This window comes from Canis lupus, chromosome 17, assembly GCF_011100685.1.
Source record: "Canis lupus familiaris isolate Mischka breed German Shepherd chromosome 17, alternate assembly UU_Cfam_GSD_1.0, whole genome shotgun sequence".
Taxonomy (NCBI): domain Eukaryota; kingdom Metazoa; phylum Chordata; class Mammalia; order Carnivora; family Canidae; genus Canis; species Canis lupus.
The window spans coordinates 63136680-63145836 of NC_049238.1; the positions used below are offsets into that span (position 1 = coordinate 63136680).

The 9157-nt window shown below is 48.6% G+C and overlaps 1 long non-coding RNA gene across 1 annotated transcript; it reads right to left on the reverse strand.

The window, feature by feature from the left end:
• Positions 1 to 201: 201 nt before the first annotated feature.
• Positions 202 to 2083, reverse strand: LOC119869827. Its single transcript, XR_005371930.1, has 4 exons — positions 1940 to 2083; positions 1719 to 1795; positions 743 to 886; positions 202 to 427 (listed from the first exon to the last, which is right to left on the reverse strand). It is a non-coding gene; the product is annotated as an uncharacterized LOC119869827 (long non-coding RNA).
• Positions 2084 to 9157: the final 7074 nt, after the last annotated feature.

Genomic DNA, 9157 nt, shown 5'->3' on the forward strand with positions numbered 1-9157 from the left:
GGGAACCATTGCCAAAATCAATACATCATGTTTGTGTGTGTGTGCCTGCCATGGGTTACATCATGGTATTGGATTTTGGTGGTCACCCCATCTCCTCTCCTCATTGCTTTGCGTCTAACTGCTGCCCAGCATTCTGCCAAACTGGCCCAGAGCCTCCCTCGCTTGTCTCTTCAGTGGAAAGTTCCAGAGTAATTCTGAGTGTGCCTCTTCGGAATGCTTTGTGATTTTTATTTAAAAACAAAAACAAAAAGAAAAAAAAGAAAACCCACACAAGAGGTTTGCCATTCAGGAACCCTAATTGGTTCCCAGGAGATGAGATGATTCTTTTGGCTTCCACAGTCTCCAGAATTCTGCATACCATCCTCTGTTTACCCAATGAATACACCAGCCCAGGAGCCAAGTGGAAATCTGTTCCAGGCCCTCTCTACTAGAAGAAGAAAAGAATGCTATATGTTGTAAATCGAAAAAGAAGGGAGGTTGAATTTCCAGAAGAGCCTCTTTAAAAATTCAAGAATTCATCCCATTAAAAGGTGAGGTCCAGTGGATTAGGGCAAATATCTTGCAGATATGTAGCATGTGCCTTGTCACTTGTTGCCTTTTTCCTTCCCTCCACTACTCAGAGTGGGAAAAAGGAGTGTTTAAAACTTCAAGTGCCCAGACCAAGTATCTCTCTATCTCTGGGGAAGGTTTTGTTTTTATTCTTTGTTTGTTTGTTTTTATTCTTATTTATTTATTTACTTACTTGATTTAACTGGCTGACGATCCCAGCGTGCTGCAAGGTTGAGAACCACGGCTCCAGCAGAAAGACCAATAAGCTGGGGGGGCGGGGGCACCTGGGTGGCTCAGGGGTTGAGTGCTGCCTATGTCTCTGCTTCTGTCTCTGTGTCTTTCATGAATAAAAAGAAAAAATCTTAAAAAAAAAAAAGAAAGAAAGGAAAGAAAGAAAAGAAAGAAAGAAAGAAAGAAAGAAAGAAGAAAGAAGAAAGAAAGAAAGAAAGAAAGAAAGAAAGAAGAAAGAAAGAAGAAAGAAGAAAGAAGAAAGAAAGAAAGAAAGAAAAGAAAGAAAGAAAGAAGAAAGAAAGAAGAAAGAAAGAAAGAAAGAAAGAAAGAAAGAAAGAAAGAAAGAAAGAAGAAAGAAAGAAAGAAAGAAAGAAAGAAAGAAAGAAAGAAAGACCAATGCACTGGGAATAAAATGAGCAACTATTCGGATCCTGCCTTTGCTGCAGAGTTTGTTGACCTACAAAATTATAGATGACTTTATCCTAAGATTATTTGAACTCTAAAATTCTCTTTCAGCTGGTCTCTGTCGTGGAAACCAGGAGCATACCAGAGCCAGCTATTTTTCCGTAACACCTGGAATGTCTCTGAAGCCGTCTACATCATAAAAAGATCTGTCTAATCGGGTCAACGTGTTGTTGAGCCCAGATTGCCTTACTGGACTTGAGTAAACAAGAAGTGTGGTTTACAAAGGAAAAATACAAGTGACACGATGTGTTTCTGATACATACGGGCCTCCCAACTAGTTTCACATGAGTAGTGGAATTTTTCTTAATGCATATTTAACTCCTGTAGCTGTGCTAGTTTCCAATTCCTTCGATAATCAGTTAATTGGAAATACATCCTTCTCAGGAATGCCTTAAAATAAAAATGGGACACCCCCCTCATACCACCCCCCCACCCCCACCCCCACCCCCGCTGGTGGAAACTTACATACTTACAAAGCTAAGGAAGCTGTGTAATCCAAAATATGCATTTTTGTCTGGCCTGGACTTTAATTAGATTTTACTGTAGTCGCCTAAATGGATAGAGAGAAGCTTTAACTTTTGAACTAAGGCACAAGTAGTCAGGCATAAAAGAACTCTAAAGGGCAATACTCTAAAGGGATACTAATTGCTTTTAAAAAGATGAATTGAATTGAACCAGAGAAGCAGAAAATTACCTTTGTTGGGAATCATCTTGGTTGTTTAAGAAAGAGAGGGCTGGTGGATTTTGGGACAATTAAGTGAGCACAGCTGAGAGGAGGCCCTCACCTCTTTCTAGCTTCTCAGCCAAACGCATCCCAAAGGCAGAGACTCTGGAAGCTTCCGTGCCACCCATTTAAGGCCAGGCTGTCTTTTGGTCTCTGGCAACCTGTGTGCACACCTTCAACTTGTGCCAGCAATTGTTTTGACATCTTAGGGCAAGGATTCCCAATGCTATTTGTAAATGTTATCTCAAGGGGCGTGTCATGAAACTGTCTCAACGAAGGTAATTGAAAGTCAATTTGATTTTTAAAATGAACCTTCAGGGCAAAGGTGAAGTGGTTTTTCCTCCCTGTGAACTCCGCAGCCCTTTGGGGTGCCTCACCCCTAGGATGAGTTTCCTGTGCACACAGTTCCATTCAGAGCTCTGGGAGTGAAGCAAAATCAAACGACACGCGAAGTGTCGCAGCCTCACAAACACTGGGTACCGCAGACCTAGAGGCTGATGCAGAGATGCTCTCTCGAGAAGGGGGCGTTCAGAAAAATTGCCCTGCTTGCCCCCCAGAAAATCCTACAGAGGGCCATGGATGTGTTTGGGTTGCTCAGCACTATGAACCCGGGGTCTCCCCTCACATAATTAAGCACAAAATTTGGAACTATTTATTTAATAAAATCCACTGGTGGGGCCAGTGGTTGGGTGGCTCAGTGGTTGACCATCTGCCTTTGGCTCAGGTTATGACCCTGGGGTCCTGGGATCGAGTCCCAAGTCAGGTTCCCTGCAGGGAGCCTGCTTCTCCCTCTGCCTGTGTCTCTGCCTCTCTCTCTGGGTCTCTCATGAGTAAATTAATAAAAATCTTTAGACCAACCACCACCACATTGGGCACATACTGTAGCCAAGGTGGGCGGAAATGCACAACAGATACTGTTATAGGCGATGCCTATAACTGTGATCCCCCCAAATTCACCTGTGAAAAATCCCAGGCCCCCAGGATGGGATTGTGTATGGCAATACGGTCTTTAGAGAGGTGATCATGTTAAAGTGAGGGGTAGGGTGGGCCCTCATCCAACCTGACTGGGGTCCTCAGCAAAAGAAGAAATCTGGACACACAAGAGACACCAGCATTGGGTGGGCACAAGACAAATGACAAAACATATGAGAGCAGGAAAGGAAGGGTCGGAAGGGCAGGGAATGAGTCAGACATGGTACATAGAGAGCTTTACTTGTGCTTTAAGGTTTTGTTTCTTGTACTTGGTAGTGGGATCATCACATTACTAGCTGCACCTTTGGTTTGCCTCTAAGATTTCATCATAATGTTTTGGAAAGTTGAGCGCCCAGACCTCAGAGGGTTGCAATGACTGGTGCCCGGAGGGCAAGACTGAGCTCGGACGAGGAGTGAGGATGAGGAGGGTGTGCAGGTACTAGTGACACCAGGCTTGGGCAGCTCCGGATATGATGACAGTGCAAGGGTGAGGAGGGGAAAGGCATCTAGGAGGACTCACTGCCCTCCACCCCCCACCCCGCCCAGAAGAGTGGGGAGCAAGTGCCCTTCTCAGGACCCAGGAAGAGGAGCAGGTGCGGGGGTAGGGGGAGGGCATGAGCTCAGTGTTGACACGTTGTTTTGTTTTGTTTTTAAAGATTTTTATTTATTCATGAGAGACACACACACACACAGAGGCAGAGACACAGGCAGAGGAAGAAGCAGGCTCCTTGCAGGGAGCCCGATGTGGGACTCGATCTCAGGACCCCGGGATCACGCCCTGGGCCAAAGGCAGACGCTCCACCACTCAGCCACCCAGGGGCCCTGATACATTGCTTTTGAGGTGCTGGTTGGTGTTCAGTGGCAAGAAAAGTGGAAAGAGATGAAAGCGTGTGTCACATCTAGGATTATGGAATGCTCACACTCAATTCTTGAGGTAGGGTAGCTTCTTTTCTGCTTGGACACCAAAGGCAAGACCACAAGATCAAGTCGAAATCATATTCCACTGCAGTCCCTGGGCAGCAGGCACTGCCCACAGCGCTGGATTCAGTGCTCGGAATGTCTAGGAGCTGCCTGTCTCCCCAGCCCACGCCCAGGCCTGCTGCACACTCTGCCCAGGGAAAGCCAGCATCCATCGGTCTGTCGTCAGTCGGTCAGTCAGTCGGCAAGCTCAACAGCAGCGCCCTCCCTCTTTTTAAATAAAGCTTTAAATTTTACAATGGTTTTGGGTTTACAGAAAAGCAGCAAAGGTAGTACAGAGTTTCCATTTTCCCCGTCCTTAGCTTCCTCTATTATTAGCATCTTCCATTAGTGCATTTGTCACAATAAATGAACCAATCTTGTTATATTATCATTAACTAATGTCCACACTTTATTTCTTAGTTTTTACCCATAGTCCTTTTTCTGTTCTGGGATCTTAGGGGGGATATCCTGTCACCTTTAGTCATCCTGTCTCCCTAGTGTCTTTCTGGCTGACACTTTCTCAGACTTCCCTTGTTTTAGATGACCTTGAGGAGGAGGCTGTGAGCGCTGAACGGGTTTTATGAGAATGTACCTCATTTGGGATCCGCTATGGTCTTTGCCCATCCCCCTACTTTTTTTAAGTAGCAGAGACTCTTCCCTTCCCCCCTAACAAAAGCTGGGAACAGCTGCTGGCTGGAAGCCCTAGGTGGTGGGAGGAGAGCCTTAGAACATCTCATGGAACTCAACAGGGCTCTGAGAAACCCAGTCTAGACCAATCCCTCATTTATAGACCAGGAAGCAGCTCTCCCAGCCTCCATCCCCTTTGCTGGACAGGATCTGCCCCCCATCACCCACTCACTAGAGATGCAAGCATCTCCTTTCCATGTGCATACCTTGCCCCATGGGGATCTACAAACAGGCCCTCTGGTTATTCAGAACCCACCCCACCACCACCAGCACCCCCACCCCCAACTGCCACACACACACACACACACACACACACACACACCCCACACTTAGATTCATCATGGCCTAGCAAATGTATTTATATTCAAATGCTTTAGCTCAGCCAGAAGGGTCAATGGGCCAAGCACCACTTTGAAAGGTTAGCCAGAAAAACATATCTTTAAAGTCTGATTCCATCATGTATAAGAAAAGCCCATGAGCCCTCTGAGAAGGGAGCATGGACCCCAGTGAGGAACCCCTGCAACAGCTACTTGTGGGATACACACACTTCCTAGGAACTGAATGTTGTGTCCCCCCAAAATTCATATGTGGAAACCCTAACCTTGTATATGATGGTGTTATGAGGTGGAGCCTTTGGGGGTGACTGGTCATAAGGGTGGAGCCCTCAGGAAGGGGATTAGAGGGGCAGCCCGGGTGGCTCAGCAGTTTAGCGCCACCTTCAGCCCAGGGCCCGATCCTGGAGACCCGGGATCCGGTCCCACGTCAGGTTCCTTGCACGGAGCCTGCTTCTCCCTTGGCCTCTGTCTCTGCATCTCTCTGTCTCCCTCTCTCTCTCTGCGAGTCTCTCATGAATAAATAAATAAAATTTTTAAAAAGTGAAGGGGATTAGTGCCCGCAGCCCTTGTTCACCATGAGAGGATACAACAGATTGATAGTCTGCAACCCGGAGGAGAGCCCAGGGACCTCACAGGGACCTGACCACAGTGGTGCCTGAGCTCGGACCCCCAGCCTCCAGAGGTGACAGAAATCATTTCTGCAGTTTGCAAGCTCCCCGGTCAGTGGTCCCGTGTTACAGCAGCCCACGTGGACTAAAACAACTCTCTACACAAAATCAGAAGTGACAGGTCTCCCAAGTACCTTTAGATGAGTTCGTGCCCCGGGAATCTGGGGTTTATCAAGCCCCAGGCTCAGGTGTCCAGAAGACCGAGGCTAATCCCAATGGGACTCCTTTGCCATGCTGTCCCCTTGCTGGGTCCTCTGTGTTCCCTTTCACGATGTGTAAAATGGGATGACAGCCGCCTCAGGGGTTGTGGTGAGGGCTGAGTGAGGCAAAGCCCAGCACACTCAGGGTCTGGTCAAGCTCAGATATTGGATTATTATTATTGTTGTTGTTGTTGTTGTTGCCACTGTTGCTATTCTCAGGCCCAAACAGCACTGCCTTCCCCTTGTTTCCCGCACCAGCCTCTCACCAGCACACCAGGGCCGGAGCAACACTGGGAGCTAACACTTCAAGAACCTGTACTATTTGTGGGAATGACTGAAGGGGAACATTTCTAAGCTGGCGAGTGTCAGGTTTAATCCAAGTGTCAGGTTTAATCCAAGTGAAATGGAATAGAGAGGCCAGGCAAAAGCTGGTCGAAACAGGCTTTTTTTTTTTTTAATTAAAAAAAAAATTATTGGAGTTCAATTTGCCAACATATAGCATAACACCCAATGCTCATCCCATCAAGTGCCCTCCTCAGTGCCCGTCACCCAGTCACCCCCACCCCCCACTCGCTTTCCTTTCCACCACCCCTAGTTCGTTTCCCAGAGTTAGGAGTCTCTCATGTTCTGTCTCCCTTTCTGATATTTCCCTCTCATTTTCTCTCCCTTCCCCTTTATTCCCTTTCACTATATTTTATATTCTCCAAATGAATGAGAACATATAATGTTTGTCCTTCTCCAATTGACTTATTTCACTCAGCATAATACCCTCCAGTTCCATCCACGTCGAAGCAAATGGTGGGTATTTGTCGTTTCTAATGGCTGAGGAATATTCCATTGTATACATAAACCACAGCTTCTTTATCCATTCATCTTTCGATGGACACTGAGGCTCCCTCCACAGTTTGGCTATTGTGGCCATTGCTGCTAGAAACATCGGGGTACAGGTGTCCCAGCGTTTCACTGCATCTGTATCTTTGAGGTAAATCCCCAACAGTGCAATTGCTGGGTCGTAGGGCAGATCTATTTTTAACTCTTTGAGGAACCTCCACACAGTTTTCCAGAGTGGCTGCACCAGTTCACATTCCCACCAACAGTGCAAGAGGGTTCCCCTTTCTCCACATCCTCTCCAACATTTGTGGTTTCCTGCCTTGTTAATTTTCCCCATTCTCACTGGTGTGAGGTGGGATCTCATCGTGTTTTTGATCTGTATTTCCCTGATGGCCAGTGATGTGGAGCATTTTCTCATGTGCTTGTGGCCATGTCTGTGTCTTCTTTGGAGAAATTTCTGTTCATGTCTTTTGCCCATTTCATGATTGGATTGTTTGTTTCTTTGCTGTTGACTTCAATAAGTTCTTTATAGATCTTGGAAACTAGCCCTTTATCTGATACGTCATTTGCAAATATCTTCTCCCATCCTGTAGGTTGTCTTTGAGTTTTGTTGACTGTTTTGCTGTGCAGAAGCTTCTTATCTCGATGAAATCCCAATAATTCAGTTTTGCTTTGGTTTCTCTTGCCTTCATAGATGTATCTTGCAAGAAGTTACTGTGGCCAAGCTTTTAATGACCGCGCTCTGGGGCGAGGTTTAAAGGCCTGCAGGAAGTGGCGGCGGCCGGAGGTCACGGGGGTGTGGGGGGCAAGCGGGCTTTTTCAAGGGGGAGGGGTAAGGGGTTGTGTGTGGGTGCAGGGTGATAGGTATTAGGGCATATGACTGGTGGAATCGGCCTGGGGCATAACTGTTCATGCACTTCTGGGGTCTGGGTAAGGTGCGGTTCAGGTTTCCTGCACAGTGGCCCCCCGTTTTGTCGGTGCCTCCCGCTGCCCCTGGATCCCTGCCCGCCCCAGCGAGAAAGACCCAGGAAGCTGCTGGGAACTCAAAATAACTCTTGAAGCCAAGGTGGACTCCGGGTTTCAGCCGGGGCATCTCAGCTGGAAGAGGGGCTCCTGGGGACGGTCTCAGCACATCGTTTCGGTGCGTGATACTTCCTGGACTGCCACTTGCAGCCCATTAGTGGGTACGGAAATCAGTTCTGTGGGTTGTGACGACAGCACCCCCGCCAAAAAAAGGGGGGTGGGGAAGGAAGGAAATAGAGTACCGACAGTAGAAAATATCAGAGGGCATCATTGGTAGAAAGTACAATCTTTTTTCAGGAAACTGACTGTGTTGGAGTGTGGCACGTGGCGGGTACTGGGTGCATGCCCCGGGTCGTGCCCCAAGACGTCCTCTGCGGCCTAGTCAGAAATCCGTTCGAGCCATTCCTCTAACGTGTATGCAAGAATGAGGGCTGGGGTGCTTTAGTGAGTCCACCACAAGGAATGAAAGCGAAGGGAGCGCTTTCAGGACAAAGTCAGGACTAAGGGTGGGGATTGTGGAAGATTCTGGAAGCTTCTCACTCCACTGCAGGGCCCACCCACACCTCAGGTTATTTTTTTTTCCCCCTCAGGTTATTATATTAGCCTTTTCTGGCTCCTCTTGGGGATTAACAGCTAAAAAAATAATAGTGATGGGCACCAACCCTGTAAACAATTAGGACGTGGGTGCCTGTCTTCAGGGGCGGGGAGGGGCCAGGAGGAATAGATCCCAGAGCCTGTGGTGCAGGGCCCAAGGCCCCCAGGGATGGAGTGGCAGGTGGCAGCGCTGACCAGCAGGACAGCAGGGGCCTGGGGGGGGGGTGCCTTCACCACTTCCCCTGCCCTCGGGGTAGAGCTTGGAGATACTGGAAGGTTCCTCCCGTGTCTCCTCAGTTCTGGGCACTCCCTGCAGGCACTGAGTCCACACATCCTGAAAGACGTGCACCTCCCAGACCATCCTGACGCCTTCTTCCCTCTGGTCTCACATGTTTTACACACACCTTCTCCTTGGAACATTCATGGCCCCCCTCAGAAGGCATGTCCTCCTGCCGGTACCAGGGCCCTGCTGTCTCCCTGCGGCAGGCCTCCAGGCGTGCACTTCCGTGAGGCTGCCCGCCGCCCCCAGCCTGAGCCCCCTGCATGCCTGGGACTAGTGCACTACAGGGCATGGTGCACACTGAGCACGGGGCACACCAAACATGGTGCACACTGAGCACGGGGCACACCAAAGCACAGCACACTCTGGAGCATGGCTCACACCTGAGCATGGTGCACACTGAGTGATGCCCAGACTGCTTTTTAGTAAATGAGTAGGTGGAGAAGAAAAGGGTGAGGACTCTCCTGAGGTCAAATCCCGTTTGCTCTGTCAGGCTCTGTGTCCAGAAGCCCCAGGAGTCTGAGCTGTGAAGTCTGGGAACAGTGGGAAATGCAAATCCGGGGACAGATGGGAGTCAGGCCAAGAAAGCACCACCAAGTCAGGAGCCAGCACTGGCCAAGCAGAGAGGTGGGAGTGGG